Source organism: Schistocerca serialis, chromosome 8, assembly GCF_023864345.2.
Source record: "Schistocerca serialis cubense isolate TAMUIC-IGC-003099 chromosome 8, iqSchSeri2.2, whole genome shotgun sequence".
In the NCBI taxonomy this organism is placed as follows: Eukaryota; Metazoa; Arthropoda; class Insecta; order Orthoptera; family Acrididae; genus Schistocerca; species Schistocerca serialis.
The window spans coordinates 512,884,132-512,902,138 of record NC_064645.1 but is presented as its reverse complement, the minus strand read 5'-3'; the positions used below and the strand labels follow the sequence as shown (position 1 = coordinate 512,902,138).

At 43.7% G+C, this 18,007-nt stretch overlaps 1 pseudogene; it reads left to right on the top strand.

The window, feature by feature from the left end:
* The first annotated feature begins 738 nt into the window (after positions 1-738).
* Positions 739-855, top strand: LOC126417271 (5S ribosomal RNA; annotated as a pseudogene).
* Positions 856-18,007: the final 17,152 nt, after the last annotated feature.

The window sequence follows — 18,007 nt, the reverse complement described above, 5'->3', positions numbered from 1 at the left end:
TTTTAAATCGGATTTTCACATTCCCAATCTACACAGCGGTGCTAGTCTAGTATATTGAGATATTTGTTTTTACAATATGTATAACCTGAACATTTCAAATCGAATAATAACCCGCACTCCAGCATCGGCCGACAGCGTTACTGCAAGGCGGTACCAGTCTGTGGTCAGTGGCAGTGCTGTCGCTACTGGAACATTTGTTATTCTTCGTGTTCTACTGTCTTTAACACAACTTGATAAAAGAAATATCGCACAAGACTAATTTTTGGCCGTTCTACTGAATGAGTACGTAAATTCCGCCCTGACAATCATTTCGTCTGCAATGGGGAAAAACTGAGACTTTTTGTCGACACTAAGCGCAGCATGAAAGACTCGATGGGCTGACTGCACCTAGACATTTCACAAACGAAACAGCAAATACTGGGCGTAGCACCAGGAAAAATGCCCCTGACGCCCCTTAGGAAGGGTACCCAGTACAAATATAAACATCGACGAAAATAATGCAACACGCTCAAGGACTGTGTCCAGTGGAACCATTGCGTTAATAAAAAATTTGTTACTTTCATTGACGATCAAATGTCAATGAGGTGGCCTATGAGTGTGGCCTCGGTTTCAACTCTTCTGAGTTTCGAGGTTAACAGGGTTGCAACATTTATTCTGGGGTACGACCATGTCCAGTCGTTGATTACGTGCTCCTGTTGAACGGCTTCACCCATTTGAACGGTAAAGCATTGAAGGCGTGGTAACGGCCTTGCCGCAGTGGATACACCGGTTCCCGTGGGATCACCGAAGTTAAGCGCTGTTGGGCGTGGCCAGCACTTGGATGGGTGACCATCCAGACGCCATGCGCTGTTGCCATTTTTCGGGGTGCACTCAGCCTCGTGATGCCAATTGAGGAGCTACTCGACAGAATAGTAGCGGCTCTGGTCAAAGAAAACCATCATAACGACCGGGAGAGCGGTGTGCTGACCACACGCCCCTCCTATCCGCATCATCCACTGAGGATGACACGGCGGTTGGACGGTCCCGATGGGCCACTTGTGGCCTGAAGACGGAGTGCCTTTTTTTTATGCATTGAGAGCCTACGGGATGCTGGCTGGAGGTACAATGCCTTGCTGCAAATATTGAGCACAATTTGTCGGTGAAGTGTCGCAGCTTTCGACAGTGGTCTGTGGAAAATTCCCACACCTATAAACAAGGTTCTGGACGTCCACATGGTTTAGTCGCACTTCTAGATCGAGGCATTGTGCGAACAGCGTTTGACAACCGAACATCAACAAGGGAAGAGGTCAAGGCACATGCTGCACCTGCTGTATTATCGGGCACCAAGAGGTACTGTGTGCTTGTCGCAGGATTAAGATCACTTGTGCCTCTGGCTGGGTTAATACCCATACCACTTCACAGCCTAGCACAGATGCTCTGGTGTTGTGAAAATGTTGACTGGAGAGTAGAATGGCGCTTTTTCAGTGGTGCGAGTAGGTTCCATGCGCATGCGAGTGTGAGACGTACACCTGTATGGCGTAGACCTGGTGAGTTGACTCAGAGTGAAACCACCTACGACACAGCGGCCCGATCCCAGGCTTCTTGGTGAGGGGAGCCGTCAGTTACACCTCGAGGCCACATTTGGTGTTTCTGTCGGATAAAGTAGTTTGTTGTGATACAGTTTGCAACTCCTGCAGGATAGCGGAAGTTTTGTGGTATTAGGTGCCACAGTTGGCTTCGTTGGACCAGCAGATCTTTCCCTTCCGGATGTCACGTAGACAGTTGGATGTCTGCGGTTCCGGAACACGGTGGATAGTTGCTTCTTGCAGTGACTTTATTGATGAATACAGCGAGCAGCGAAAGTGAATCGTGAGTGCTGCCTTTGGTTGCTCATTTTTTACGATGACTATTGCCAGTGTAGGTTCCTAGTGTCCTTATTACACCGTTTAACTGGATCCGATTCGATGCTTTGGTTGCGTGGTTTACATTCGCTGAACTAAGGTTGCATCTCTGTTTGACTAAATTTGCGTATGTCGTGCATTGGGCAGTTGCTTGTTTAGAGGTTCATTACGTTTTATTCTGTGTTTGCCAGTACATTCCTGCTACCAGGTTTTATAGTCTTGCTGTGAACGACTAGGTTCCGGATAATGTTACGGCTATGAGAACTGATGTTTTACTTAAGCCTTTGTCCAACTCAGGCAAAGGTATAACTACGGCCCAAAGTGACGCATTTAAACGTGTATTTCTCAATGACCAGTAGCGCAGCAGATCAGTCTGTGTATTACTGACGGGTCCGGGACATTGGTAGTTCATGCACACTGGGTGAGCTATTTCCCAAGTGCTCTGATGAGTGATTTACCCTACTGTGTGTATGTTTGCAGACTGAAATCGGTATTTCTTGTGTGCGGCTGAAATTTGTCAACTAGTCTGTAAGCAGACGATTGTACCGGATGTTATCGTAAAGAGTAAACATTTTGAGTGTGACCAAACGTAGGTTTACGTGCTCAGTGACTGCTATTTTGAACGGGATTAGTGGCCATGTTTACGGATGTCTAATTGGCTGCAAGTAATAGACTGCCACCTTTCTGGATCCTTAGCGTAAGTAAAAGAGAAATAATATCCGACGTTCCCCAAGTAAGTGTTATAAGCCCTCTGTGGTTCCTGATCTACATTGACGACGTAGGAGACAATCTCAGTAGCCGTCTCAAATCGTTTGCAGATGATGCTGTCATATACCGTCTTGTAAAGTCATCAGATGAGGAAAACGAACTGCAAAATGATTTACATAAGATATCTGTATGTTGCGAAAAGTGTAAATTGACCCTGAGTAAAGAAAAGTGTGAAGTTATTCACATGACTACTAAATGAAATCCTCTAAATTTTGATTACGCCATAAGTCACACAAATCTAAAGGCTGTAAATTCAACTAAATACTTGGGGATTACAATAACAAATACCCTAAATGGGAACGATAGATAAGAGCCAACCAAAGACTGCAATTCATTAGCAGATCACTTAGAAGGTGCAACAGGTCTGTTCAAAAACTGTTCAAATGTGTGTGAAATCTTTGGGACTTAACTGTTAAGGTCATCAGTCCCTAAGCTTACACACTACTTAACCTAAATTATCCTAAGGACAAACACACACATCCATGCCCGAGGGAGGACTCGAACCAACGCCGGGACCAACCGCACAGTCTATGACTGCAGCGCCTAAGACCGCACGGCTAATCCCGCGCGACCTACAACAGGTCTACTAAAGACACTGCTTATACCACGCTTTTCCGCCCTATTCTGGAGTGTTGCTGTGTGGTGTGGGACCCACATCAGGTGGGACTGATTGATTACGTAGAAAAAGTACAAAGAAGGGCAGCTCGTTTTGTACTATCTCTAAGTAGGAGAGATAGTTCCACAGACGTGATACGTGAATCGGAGTGGCAATCATTAAAGCAAATGCGTTTTTCATTGCGACGGGATCTTCTCATGAAATTTCGATCACCAGTTCTCTCCTCCGATTGCGAAAAAATTCTGTTGCCACCCACATGCATAGGGAGAAATGATCACAACGATAAAATAAGAGAAATCAGGGCTCGCACAGAAAAATTTAAGTGCCCCTTTTTCCCGCCCGCCGTTCGAGAGTGGAAAGGTTAGAGACAGCTTTAAGGTGGTTCATTGAACCGTCTGCCACACACTTTATTGTGAATAGCAGAGTAATCACGTAGATTTAGATGTAGCATGCCTACACTCAAATATGTTGAGTGAGCTCTGTAGCTCTTGCCTAAGTTTAACTTCCAGTGCCAAAAAGCTCGAGCTGCCTGTAGCCAAGCACTACTGGGCGTAAGGTTGCTGGAGAGCAGAACCAACGGGGAAAAAGAGGATTGAACATCCTTCCTATCAAGATTTTTACTAACACTTCTCGGGAAAAGTAACGCTACCAGTTAGGTCAACAGGACCTTGACATACTAAGACAAAGGCTTCCAATTAAGGGAAACAGATTAAGAACAATTACTGATACTCGTTAAAACTAATCCATTTAACTGGAAAACTAAAGTATACCAAGCATAACATGATAGGAAAACAGTCTTCAAAAGAAGAACACAATAAATATCTTTAGAATATGTTGGACTATAGTACAACAAATAATTCACATTTACCTAAAAAGTTCACTACACGGAAAAAACAATTAAAGCTGGTTGATATGGAACCATAACGCTTCACGCAATGTGGTCCGGACGAAAGGCCTCGAAATTACTTAGGACAGGCCTGATACGTTTCTCACCACACCGCTCCTCTCTAAACAACCGGTGGATACTCGCTAAAGGCACAAACATCCAATAGCAGCCTGATGAACAGAGGAGTAACTTTTCAGTAAAACGAATGAAACCTTAAGTCACACTGGCAGCGTAGACGATACAGTTGTTATAAGTCATTAAATGATAATTAGGTAACTGGCCAAGAGAACCAACCCCAGTTACACTTGCCTGTAAAGAAGTTCAGCTGCCAAACCGAGATTCAGCTTCGAATCACGCCACGAGGAGGAAATGGTAAATGTTTTACTCTCACCCTGGACGGAATACGTAGATAGAGGGATGACGCGAACGGCTGACTGGCGAACCTCACCAACGTTAAGCCCAAGCTTTTCTTGGAAGTATACGTTCAATAAGATTTGCCCCAGTATGAGACTCTAGCTTGTGTGTCCCAAATAACTAAAGGAAGCGACTTGGCGATTTAACGCACGACGTTCCAGGCAGCAAAATATTTTGAACATTATGGACAATGACACATAGAACTTAATATAAATTTGAAATCCCCCAATAATTTTAAACAGACACTCATATCACCACCCTGTAACAATTACCAACTTAATTAACTTTTCATAAGTGGGATTCAAATGCATGTAAACTTTTTAGAAAGACATCATGTTTCTGCCAGTGACTGTTAAACTTTTTATTTCCACTATTGCAATTTCGACCTTATGCCGTCATCATTTTTCCAATTGTGTAATCGGCTGAAGGTCAAAATACACAACGAATTTTGTAAACTATTTTGTAAACATTTTGTATTTCAGCGGCACTTGATAATGGCCAAAGGCCGAAATTGCAATAGTGAAAACAAAAAGATTAAGAGTCACTGGCGTAAACACGATATATTTCTCAAAATTACCAAACTGAAGCTGTTGTGTTTTTATAAGAGCGACCCGCTCCTCAAATTGCGTATCCAGACACAGGATGTTACAACATGAGGCTGAAACGAGTCCGATATAGAAGCAGCAAGACACAAACGCTCTCAGGAACCTGTCACAAACATCACGCTCCCAGCAGGATCAAGATTAGTCTTCACGAATGCCGCGTGGTCTCGGCACCGAAGCAAAGAACTAAAAGTAGCTCACCGATCATCCAAGGCCGTTCTGCGGTGACAAACAGTGGAAAAACGTGGAGCCGCGAAGAGACGTGTAGATGACGACGACCCACCGTAGGCCTCCACTCTGGTCGTTTGAAAGAATAGTGTGTCAACTCATGTTCCCAGTGCACGTCCCTCATGTCCGGAAGGTGCTCAGCCAGACAAACTTGGAAGCCACGAAGGTGGTAGAAGAAACAGCCATCCCGTTGCCCCGTGGACCTGCTCTACCCTTAGAGCTTCACCCACTGCCACTCCCGGAACAATGACAGCAACGCTACTCGCGTCAAACGTCCCACGCCCCCTTCATATTAAAAACTATTCCAGGAGACGTGACGTGGGTTGTCGAGGAGGACAGGGCTCATGAGAAAACTTAATTAACACCACCTCTCTTAACTTGGGTAAAGTTCACCCGCAACTCATTTCCACTTTCACACTTTCAATAAAATTTTTATGGGTTTGTGACCGCATTGTCAATATACATAAAACTACCGACGTTTCGGTCTCTGTTGGAAGCGACTTCTTCACGGTGTTTTTGTTTACTGAAGAAGGTCGCTTGCAACAGGGACCGCAACTTCGATAGATTTAAATATACTGACAATGCGGTCACTAACACAGAACAATCTTATTGAATGTGACAATGGCCGCGGAAATCTACGTTTATATCATTTCCACATTCTTCCTTATTGAGCCTAGTGTAACCGGAGTGGGTGCCTCCACCACCTCATACGAGCTGACAAGCGGGTTGTCAATTTTCTGAACGCCATACTCGCAGAGTCCCTTGTAAGTAGTCTGTTTAGGTTTTTATATTGGTAACGACATGTAGCGCTCTATATGAAAATCACTGACTGTACTGTGTGCAGCCTGTGGCTGGTTTGCATTGTTGTTGGCTATTGTAGTGTTGGGCAGCTGGATGTGAACAGCGCGTAGCGTTGCACAGTTGGAGGTGAGCCGCCAGCAGTGGTGGATGTGGGGAGAGGGATGGCGGAATTTTTATATATATTATATATATATATATATATATATATATATATATAATGACTTTTGAACACTATTGAGGTAAATACATTGCTTGTTCTCTATCAAAATCTTTCATTTGCTAACTATGCCTATCAGTAGTTAGTGCCTTCAGAAGTTAGAATCTCTTATTTAGCTAGCAGTATTGGCGCTCGCTGTATTGCAGTAGCTTGAGTAACGAAGATTTTTGTGAGGTAAGTGATTTGTGAAAGGTGTAGTTTAATGTTAGTCAGGGCCATTCTTTTGTAGGGATTATTGAAAGTCAGGCTGTGTTGCGCTAAAAATATTGTGTGTCATTTTAGTGTTGATCAGAATAGGTAAAGAGCGAAATGTCTAAGTACGTTCAGTTCTGCTCAGCTGTTTGAAAATCAAATAACGTAGTGGCTTACCAGCACAGTAATTCATTAATTTTTCTAAGGGGACGTTTCACCATACTCCCAGAATTTGTTACGAAGACTATATCCGTAACCTGAATATTCACCGGACGTCAGCCGTGATTGTATCGCACTACTTCCCTTTCATGCGCGCTCTGAAGATTTGCCCTGGCTCTACGCCATTTATCCTTGATTAACTCAGCACCAATATCATTGGACAAAAACGCCACCTATGCACCGCCTATTTGATAAAGATGAATTTATAGGAGAGAGAAGAAGGCCTCGTGTCTTTCGTAATTAAGGCCAAGTTCAGCCATGATAAAGAAGAATCGCATTTAATTTGATCGCCGAAGTGGGAAACCGTCACAGAGGACTAGAGGTTATCATTAACCTGTTTCACGAAAGCATTTTGGGGGTAATAATGAGCCGCATTGACTTGTTTAACCCCTGATAGGAAACAGAAGTTCCGAAACTCCCTGAAGAGAAAAAAGGTGCATTAGCGGTGAAATTGACCTTCGGAGGATCGAACCAAGAGAAAGTCTTCCTCAAATGCATAATACCTTCCACAACAGTAATAAAATTACTGGAGAGGAGCCAACTCAGTCGAGTAAAACCATCAACCACAACAAACACGTAAAGCTGCTCACCTTGAGACCGGGGAAGAGGAATGACATAATCAATAAAATGAGGATGTCAGATCGAGTGGATTGAAGCAACTGAAATTCGGATCAGCCATCTTGCATTCATGACACTGATTAATCATTTTTCAAACATCGCGACACAGGACTGGCCACGATATTGATTCACAGATTTGTTAATGATTTTAAACACCCCAGATGCCCCCTCCCTTCCTCCAATAGAATTTTTAAAATACTTGAAAAATCCGGGACAAGCGCGACAGGCAGACAGATTTCAAGCCCCTTATCCCGACCCACAGGGCGGAGAATGTCCTTCCGCAGTCCCTGCATGGGACCTTATTGACCGGCCCCCAACTGCTCCCTAATTGAGCCAAATTTGGGGTGCTGCTCTTCTTGTTGTGCAAGGTCAGCAAACAACACAGGAACCTCGGTAAGCATTGAATTAACAAGACGTTCTACCTCCTCGACATCATGGGGAGCAGAACCCTCCTGCTCCTCTTTCGGCATTCTGCTCAAGGTATCCACTGCAATGTTATCGCATCCCCTAATGTGGCGCACGTTGAAGCGGAAGGCGGAAATTCGGGCAGCCCACCTCTCAATATGCCCAGTTTTTCGGAGATGAGCCAGAACCCAACTAAGGGTCTGGTTATCAGTCTCCGGTGTGAATTTCCGGCGTTGGGCATAGTATTCGTATTTCTCTAGCGCGAAGAGGACAGTCATCGCTTCCAACTCACAATTAGAGCATTTCTTCTTAGCTGGGGACCGACACCTAGAGGCTTAAGGCCGGTTCCCACTAGAGCGCGGCTGCGCGGCGTGCGGCAACGGCAGCGGCAAGCGTTTTCCGCTTTGACGCGGCGGCTCGCGGAATTGGCGTTCCCATCTGGAAGCGGCAGACGCTAGCGGTAGCCAATGACGGACAGCCACTGAGTTACAGGGTGGGACCCACCGGAACGACCGGTGTGTTTGAATAACTATATCTTACAGCTACATGAAGGAAAGACGAAGTTGGGTGAAGACATACCAATTTTTCATTTTCTGTACAATGTACTCTTTCACATATTTTATTATTCGTGTTTTCTCATTTCAACATAAACAGATTTCATGACTACCATTCATGATTGTTCACTACCTCCTAACACATTGAAACAATGTACGATAAAAGAGATTATTCAGATAGCTAAGCGAGAAAAAATTTAAAATGTGACACGGTAGCGGGTACACGAAAACAGTAAGAACACAAAGACTAGGTGGAAGGGATGAAAGTGGAAGCCACCTGATAGAATTTCCCACAGAGCATAATGTAATCATCGCCAGCACCTTGCTTAAGAATCACGAAAGAAATATATATATTTGGAACACAGTTTTCGAAACCAGATTTTAAATTCTAAGGCATTTCCTGGTGCAGACGTAAACCTGACTGAAGACTGTCAATAGCAAGAAAAGCGTTCTGAAAAAGAAAATTTGTTCACTTCGAATAAAAATTCTAATGGTTGGATACTATTTTACAAAGGTATTTGTGTGGAGTGCAGCCCTGTATGTGAGTGAAACGTGGACGATGAACAGTTCTGTCAAAAAGACAATGGACGCTTTCAAAACGTGGTGATCAATAAGAATGCTGAAGATTAGATACGAGGATCATGTGACTAAAGAAGAGGTACGGAATTAAATAGAGGAGGAAGAGGAAATTACGGCACAACTTTGACAACAATAGGGATTAGTTGACAGGACGTATTATAGGGCGTCGAAGAGTGAGGACAAAGGGGTTGGGTGATAGTATTCTGATAATAATCATCTGTTGAAATACTATTCTACTCTTTTATCTATTAATGTAAGCAGCGAATTTACTCTTCCATGCACTCCTCCACAAAACATTTAAACCAAAACTGAAATCAGCTGAACACCAAATCTTTCAATCACTGTCTGACAACTACTGGATTCACTTTCAACTTTCTGTAACTATCACTGGCTAGCCACACACACATACAGATATAAGGAGAACAAAAATAAACAAACATTAGTTTTCAGCAACATTTCTGCAGGTTTGCAACATGTACATAAACAAACCAGATAGGAAGGTACATGTGAACACACCGTAGTAACGACTTAAAATCAGAGTTTTCGGTAAAACATCTATTGCTAGTGACAGAAGAAAAAATAGCGAACATGAAAATGTGCTTATGTTCCTTAATCTTAGTTTTAGTTCAACCTCCAGCATGTGACTAGGTGAGGGGAAACGCATATGTCCGCCAAAAACTCGCTTCACTGTAAGTAATCAGTCATTCACGTAAAAAAAAAAAAGATGTGAACTGTTTTATAATCTGCATGTATCACATATTAAAACAAAACTGAATCATTCTAGATTCCACCGAAGATGCCTTAAAGTAAAAGGCGAAACGTGTCTTGAATCAGTAAAGTACACTGGATAAAGAAAACAAAGTTTGTTACTTACCAAAGGAAATAATCAATAGCTGTAGATATTTAGTGAATTACATCTTATGACTTACCAGCAAATTAGTTTCGGTTTAACTTCTCATTCCACATGCTATTAAATGCTGTTTAAAAAAAATTCATCTATCCCTTCTGAAAAACTGTAGTTACTTTCATATCTCGGTAGATAAACAGATATAGGATATTTATCATGCGACGAAATATATGACTTTTCACAAGTTATCGTTTGCAAAAAAACACGTTTCGATTTCTTGAACCGTTTACGTAATTTGCGGTTGATACAACCGCATGGCTTACGACGAGCAGGACGAAGTACCGGTCGCGTCGCGAGCAACCCGCGCGCGCGGTCACGGCACAGCCCGTCCGCCGACTTATCATTCAATATCTCGAGAACGGTGATAGCTATCGATCTGCTCTCCGTTTTGAAAACAATTTCGATATTTCACTAAATTTCATACGCAATAATGTATTACCTAAAATGAACTGTACGCAAAGTCCACGCAATGCGTTTTTACCTCTGCACACACATTAAAATTTCGTGTAAAGATTTACGTAAATGCGATACAGCAAGAAACCACGACGAATAACGAAAAGAAATTCGGTCCTTTATCGAGAGAAGATATCGGCTGTAACATGCCCAAGAACCAAATTTTTCTGCCGAATAGTTTCCTCGGAATCGGATGATAAGTATTTCATAGCTGCCGCCGCGTCCGCGCCAGTGGTTCGGCGAAAGTTCGTGTGGCCCGGGATTCCGTACCTGACGTCACGCTCAGCGTGTTCTGTGATTGGCGGCGCGCACCTGGAGCGCGGCACGCGGCAGCGGAAGCGGTTCGACATGGTCAAACCGCGACGCAGAGCCCGCCGCGCCGTGCCGCTGACGCCGTTTCCATGGCAACCACGCCGCTGACGCGCGGTTTTGACGCGCGGCAGCCCTAGTGGGAACCGGCCTTTAGGCTAAAGGCGGCCGCTCGCCTCGTTGCTCCCGAAGCAACATGGCGGCGCATCAAACGCAGCCTGCTGGCTGTCGGTCTAGACTATCGGCTCGTACGCTTTTCGCAACTGGTTTAGCAGAGCGGCTAGTTCAACAAACGTCGGAACGAATTTTCGGAAGAAGTTAGTCAAATCACAACTCTATGATACTTTCCAAATTGAAGCTATTATGTTTTCAAACGATCCACACGCTCTTCAACTTGCCGGTCCGACACATGTACAGGCAACAACAACAGGAGGCTGAACCGAGTCCGATATAGAAGCAGCAAGACAAAAACACGCTCAGGAACCGAACCAGTCTCAATTTCCACACTCACAGTGGGAAGCGAGATCAGTTTTCACGAATGCCGCGTGAAGTCGGCACCGTAGCAACGAACTAAAAGTAGCTCACCAAGCATCCAAACCGCTGTGCGGTGACAAACAGTGGAAGAAACTTGGAGCTGCTAGTGGATGTGTCTATTACAATGACTCACAGCCCGAAGTAATAATGTGTCCACTTTCGTTTCCAGTGCACATCCCTTGCGTCCGAAAGATGGCCAGCCAGACAACCTTGGAAGCCACGAGGGTGGTAGAACAAACAGCCAGCCTGTTGCCCCACAGGCCTGTGCTGTCTTTGCTACTTCACTCAGTGTCATTCCCGGAAAAATAGCTTGAACGCCTCTCACCAGAGCTCGTGTTCAAGGATATGTGGCGGCTTCACCTAGTACTAATCTATTCTCAAGGGGCGCTGTCCACTGTAAAAGGTGCTTTTACATTGGAGTTAAGTAGGTTTGCGGGGCTTGCTGTTACATACAACAGCTAGGCACTGGACGTCGTTTGAGTGGCTAGTGTAAATGGTTCTCTTTTTGTTTGTGTAGTCATGTATGTGTTCCTTTCTAAGTTATCGAAAAATTTGTACATCTGTCATTCGTTTAAAGTAGCAGTTTTTTTAATCTGAAGTTTCAGAATTAAATATCGTACTCAGTTTTGAATCTTGAAGTTCCCTAACTGTAGTAGTTAGTGGTTTTCAGCTGAAGAGAAAATCCTTTCCAAGTGATCGAGAGTTTGTAAGTCACATCGTCCTTGGTAGACGACTTTTAGCCCGTCTCTTGCAATCTATGTTAAGCGCCAGAAAATAAATTCTGGTGTTGCTGCCAGTTAAAGGCCTGCCGTTTATACGGATTTCTGTGTCAGAATAGATTGCTGGTCCTCGTCATAAGAGTCAATTGTAGCTGACTTCATATGTTGCCGTAACGCCCTCGCTGACAGGAGGGAGATGTGCCAGAATCTCCGACTTAAATCTGCAGTTCTTACGAAATTTCAATAAATAATGTTTAGATCCATTGCGCCTGTCAAATAAACGCAGCCGCCCACTCTTAACCATACATTCACCAATTGCCATTTCTTCGACAGGAAAGTAATGTGCTTCTTCCGCCGGACAACGCAATCCACATACTGCTTGTCCGAGGCAAAGACCTTTTCTTGGTGTTGAACAACTGCTGTGGCCAACAAGATCACCAGATCTCACACAAGTTGACCAAGTGTGGGAGATGATGAAGCTCGAACTTACTCATTCTTCAGGGTGTGCAAGATCAATTTTCTAATCCCAACAAAAGGCTCAAGATGCTTGGGGTACTGTATCGCAGGATGGTGTTCGACACCTTTACTGAGTTTCTGGATGCGAGAATACACGCCTGAATTGCTGACGCAGATAAACGGTGTGCTGATGCAGATCTTTGAACACCCTTTACCTTGACATGTGTGTTGTATTTTATCTAAATCTCTTTCATATACTTGTATACCTGCAATGATGAACTACCTATCACACTGCTTGTCAACAAAACTAACCTTTTCTTGAGGGTGTTATATTTCCCTTTCTAGCAATACATATACAGGTCGTTTCAAAAGTACACTGACAAGTTTCGAGGGGATGTAGAAGGTCTCTCGAGGAACAAAATCAGGATAGGAGCATGTGTCTGAAAACGTCAGTCGTGACTACACTCGCCAGCGCATGTATATGAAGGTATATAGAGGGTGATGATAGGGTGATGATGTTACAAACCTTCAGGAATAATGGAAAAAAATATTTGTATCAATATGAGGCCCTCGTCCGCAAATAAAAAAGTTGAAAGTTTTAAGCGAAAATAGTTCTGTCCTCTCCGACAGTGTAGTACTTGTACCTGGACTACCGTCGTAAAGATTATAGGTTAAACAACTTTTAGAGGTTGTAGAATAGAACAAAACACAAATAAAGTCCAGTAAACATGGTCTCACAAGTGCACACCTGAGGAGCTATGAGCACTTGTTCATCTACGCTACGGTGAAACATATCTCCTCTGTGAAATCAGAGTTTTTAGGTCTTAAGGTATGCATTTTGCAGCCGATATTTACAAATGTTTTTCGTGTTTTGGTCAGTACTACCACCTCGGAAAGTTTCCCGCCCTACAGTCTTGGCAACAATAGTGCCGGTACATGTGTTCCACTGCCAGAGACATCGGAAGGACATTTCCGGTAACTTTTAACTTTTTCCTTGCCTTAATTGATACACTTATCTTTGTCCATCATCCCTAAAATTTCACGGTATCAGTCTGTATATACCGGATGATCAAAAAGTCAGTATAAATTTGAAAATTGAATAAATCACGGAATAATGTAGATAGAGAGGTACAAATTGAGACTCGTGCTTGGAATGACATGGGGTTTTATTAGAACCAAAAAAATACAAACGTTCAAAAAATGTCCGACAGATGGCACTTCATCTGATCAGAATAGCAATAATTAGCATAAAAAAGAAAGACAAAGCAAAGATGATGTCCTTTACAGGAAATGCTCAATATGTTCACCATCATTCCTCAACAACAGCTGTAGTCGAGGAATAATGTTGTGAACAGCACAGTAAAGCATGTCCGGCGCTATGGTGAGGCATTGGCGTCGGATGTTGTCTTTCAGCATCCCAAGAGATGTCGGTGGATCACGATACACTTCCGACTTCAGGTAACCCCAAAGCTAATAATGGCACGGACTGAGGTCTGGGGACCTGAAGGCCAAGCATGACGAAAGTGGCGGCTGAGGACACGATCATCACCAAACGACGCGCGCAAGAGATCTTTTACGCGTCTATCAATATGGGGTGGAGCGACACCCTGCATAAACGTCGTACGTTCCAGCAGGTGTTTATCAGCCAGGCTGGGGATGATGCGATTCTGTAACATATCGGCGTACCTCTCACCCGTCACAGTAGCAGTTTTGATGTCCAGCGCCATCTCTCGGACATTTTGTGAACTTTTTTTGATCTTATAAAACCCCATGTCATTCCAAACACGTGTGTCAATTTTTACCTCTCTATCTACATTATTCCGTGGTTTATTAAGTTTTCAAATTTATACTGACTTTTTGATCACCCGGTACATAGTACTGCTGCAGATAAAATATCGATAAATCGATATTTCCCTAGACAATATATATATATATATATATATATATATATATATATATATATATATATATGTGTGTGTGTGTGTGTGTGTGTGTGTGTGTCCGCGATATTTTCTTCCACATCGCTTCGATATGTTAATATCTAAATGGCAATATCGAATTTCTATGTTTTTATTTCATATTGTACTGCTCCCGTAATTTTCAGTAAATGTTTAGAAGAGTTCTTTTGAAATTGTAGTCTTTTTGACCTTTCTTCACGCAAGTATTTGTTTTTGACTGTGTGAAGTGGCCTACGTGAAGTATAGGTGGCATAATTAAAGTTCTATTGCATTGAGGGCAGGTACTGTGAATGGAATAACAAGATATCCTGTGTGAAAACTGGCACACCAGTTGCGTTAGCGCTATTAGTGTGCTATTTTTTCCCACTGGCAGTCTTCAAAAACAGTTGCTGAAAATGGTGAACAAACATCTAATTGACCACATCTGTCTTTTTCGGCGGGTAGCGACGAGGGAATGGAAATCGGCGCTCAGCGCTAGCAACATAAACCGCAAGTTTCGACATATAGCCAACGACAAAAAAAAGTTGGATAGTATAAGTGGAATAAGATACTGCATGACAATGCACAGTTGTTGCTGTACAACAGAAGAATAGACAAAAAAAATTATAATACAACCTTTAATTTTCTCAAAGACCATTATTAAATTAGAAATTTGCAAATAAAACGTTTTTCTTTGAATTCTAGCTTTAAGTGGGATAGTCAGGCCATTAGGTTGTTGATGCACAGAAAAATCTAATAAATCAGTGCTTAAAAGTACAACTTAAAACAATGCGCAACCGATGTTTATATAGACCCGTAGGTCGGTATTTTTCCCTGCGATATATCGATACCTTTTGTCGAAACGTCGAGATCCTCTAGGTTTATTCTTTAAATATCGATCTGTCGAATTCCCGGTATGTTTTTCAAAAAATAATCAACATTCGTAATACATACGTAGTCACATACTAGTCACTTGAATCAGCAGTTGTCTTGTGACAGCCAGAGCGAGAGCACCAGCAGCAGCGAGTACTGTTTGTATAAAGCGTTATTTTGCATTTTGTTTACGACCTTCCACTAAGGAAGGGATTCTATTTGTGTTTATCTGCTCTACATAGTAACTAACAGTTCTTGATAAAACTTTACGTAGTTTTCGTGTTGGATTTCTTAGTGTTCTCTTGATCGTTTAGAACAGAAAGCGCCCTAAAACCGTCTTTTGTTTGTTTCGCGGCCGTTAGCCACTAGTCACTTGAATCAGCAGTTGTCTTGTGACAGCCAGAGCGAGAGCACCAGCAGCAGCGAGTACTGTTTGTATAAAGCGTTTATTTTGCATTTTGTTTACGACCTTCCACTAAGGAAGGGATTCTATTTGTGTTTATCTGCTCTGCATAGTAACTAACAGTTCTTGATAAAACTTTACGTAGTTTTCGTGTTAGATTTCTTAGTGTTTTCTTGATCGTTTAGAACAGAAAGCGCCCTAAAACCGTCTTTTGTTTGTTTCGCGGCCGTTAGCCACTAGTCACTTGAATCAGCAGTTGTCTTGTGACAGCCAGAGCGAGAGCACCAGCAGCAGCGAGTACTGTTTGTATAAAGCGCTTTTGTACTTATTTGCTGCGCTTAGCTTTTAAATAGTTTTTCTGGGAAAACCTAGCGTAGTTTTCGCGTCTCGTATTTCAGTGAGTGTTTCTTGATTATCAGAGTAGCTCATCAGAAGATTATCTTGGGAATTTGTCACCGTATAGAGTAGGGTAAACATAGTCATGTGTAGGGACTGTGGTTGTTGTGAGCGGACGCAAGGAGAATTGGCCACTCTTCGGGGGCAGGTGGAGGCTTTGTCTGTTAGGCTCATCGAGCTCGAGGCGCAGGCGTCGGCTCGTAGTGGCGTTGGGGCAACTGTGGTGAGACCTATGCCTACTTCGGTGGCCTTGGAATCACATGGAACCCCTGATGTCGCTGCGTCTTCCGGCAGTGAGCATCTTACCGGTCAGCCATCACTCCAGGGTGAATGGCGGACAGTGGTGGGCTCGCGCCTGCCTGGCCGAAAGGCGAAGGTGGGATCTGGCCGCGTGGCAGCTGTCTTACCCCTTTCCAACAGGTACGGGGTGCTTCCTAGTGGTGATGACATCGTTTCCGAGCCACCACAGGATGCCTCGCCTGTTGGGCCAGTGGCCGATTCTCTGGCAAGGTCCCGACAGTCACAGAGGGCGGGCCTATTAGTTATAGGGAGCTCCAACGTTAGGCGGGTTATGGAGCCCCTCAGGAAAATAGCGGGTAGGTCGGGGAAGAATGCCAGTGTGCACTCGGTGTGCTTGCCGGGGGGTCTCGTCCGTAATGTGGAGGAGGCCCTTCCGGCAGCTGTTGAACGCACTGGGTGTGACCGGCTGCAGATAGTAGCACATGTCGGAACGAATGACGCCTGCCGCTTGGGTTCTGAGGCCATCCTTGGTTCCTTCCGGCGGCTGGCTGATTTGGTGAAGACAACCAGCATCGCACGCGGAGTGCAAGCTGAGCTTAATATCTGCAGCATAGTGCCCAGAGTCGATCGCGGTCCTCTGGTTTGGAGCCGTGTGGAGGGTCTAAACCAGAGGCTCAGACGACTCTGCGACTATAATGGTTGCAAATTCATCGACCTCCGTTATTGGGTGGAGAACTGTAGGGCCCCCCTAGACAGGTCAGGCGTGCACTACACACCGGAAGCAGCTACTAGGGTAGCAGAGTACGTGTGGCGTGCACACGGGGTTTTTTTAGGTTAGAGGGACCCCCCCTTGGGCGAAACAATAAAATACCTGACGGCTTACCAGAGAGGACATTATCATCGTTGATAAAGAACGTCCGTCCTCAGAGACCAAAAACAGGAAAAGTTAACGTAATATTGGTAAACTGCAGGAGTATCCAGGGCAAGGTTCCTGAATTAGTATCTCTTATTGAAGGAAATAGTGCGCATATAGTATTAGGAACGGAAAGTTGGTTAAAACCGGAAGTGAACAGTAACGAAATCCTAGACACAGAATGGAATATATACCGCAAGGATAGGATAAACGCCAATGGTGGAGGAGTATTTATAGCAGTAAAGAATTCAATAATATCCAGTGAAGTTATTAGTGAATGCGAATGTGAAATAATCTGGGTTAAGTTAAGTATCAAAGGTGGGTCAGATATGATAGTCGGATGCTTCTTTAGACCACCTGCATCAGCAACCGTAGTAGTTGAGCGCCTCAGAGAGAACCTGCAGAACGTCGTGAAGAAGTTTCGTGATCATACTATTGTAATAGGGGGAGACTTCAATCTACCAGGTATAGAATGGGATAGTCACACAATCAGAACTAGAGCCAGGGACAGAGACTCTTGTGACATTATCCTGACTGCCTTGTCCGAGAATTACTTCGAGCAGATAGTTAGAGAACCAACTCGTGAAGCTAACGTTTTAGACCTCATAGCAACAAATAGACCGGAACTCTTCGACTCCGTGAATGTAGAAGAGGGTATCAGTGATCATAAGTCAGTGGTTGCATCAATGACTACAAGTGTAATAAGAAATGCCAAGAAAGGAAGGAAAATATATTTGCTTAACAAGAGTGATAGGGCACAAATCGCAGAATATCTGAGTGACCACCATCAAACGTTCATTTCTGAGGAAGAGGATGTGGAACAAAAATGGAAAAAATTCAGAAACATCGTCCAGTACGCCTTAGATAAGTTCGTACCGACTAAGGTCC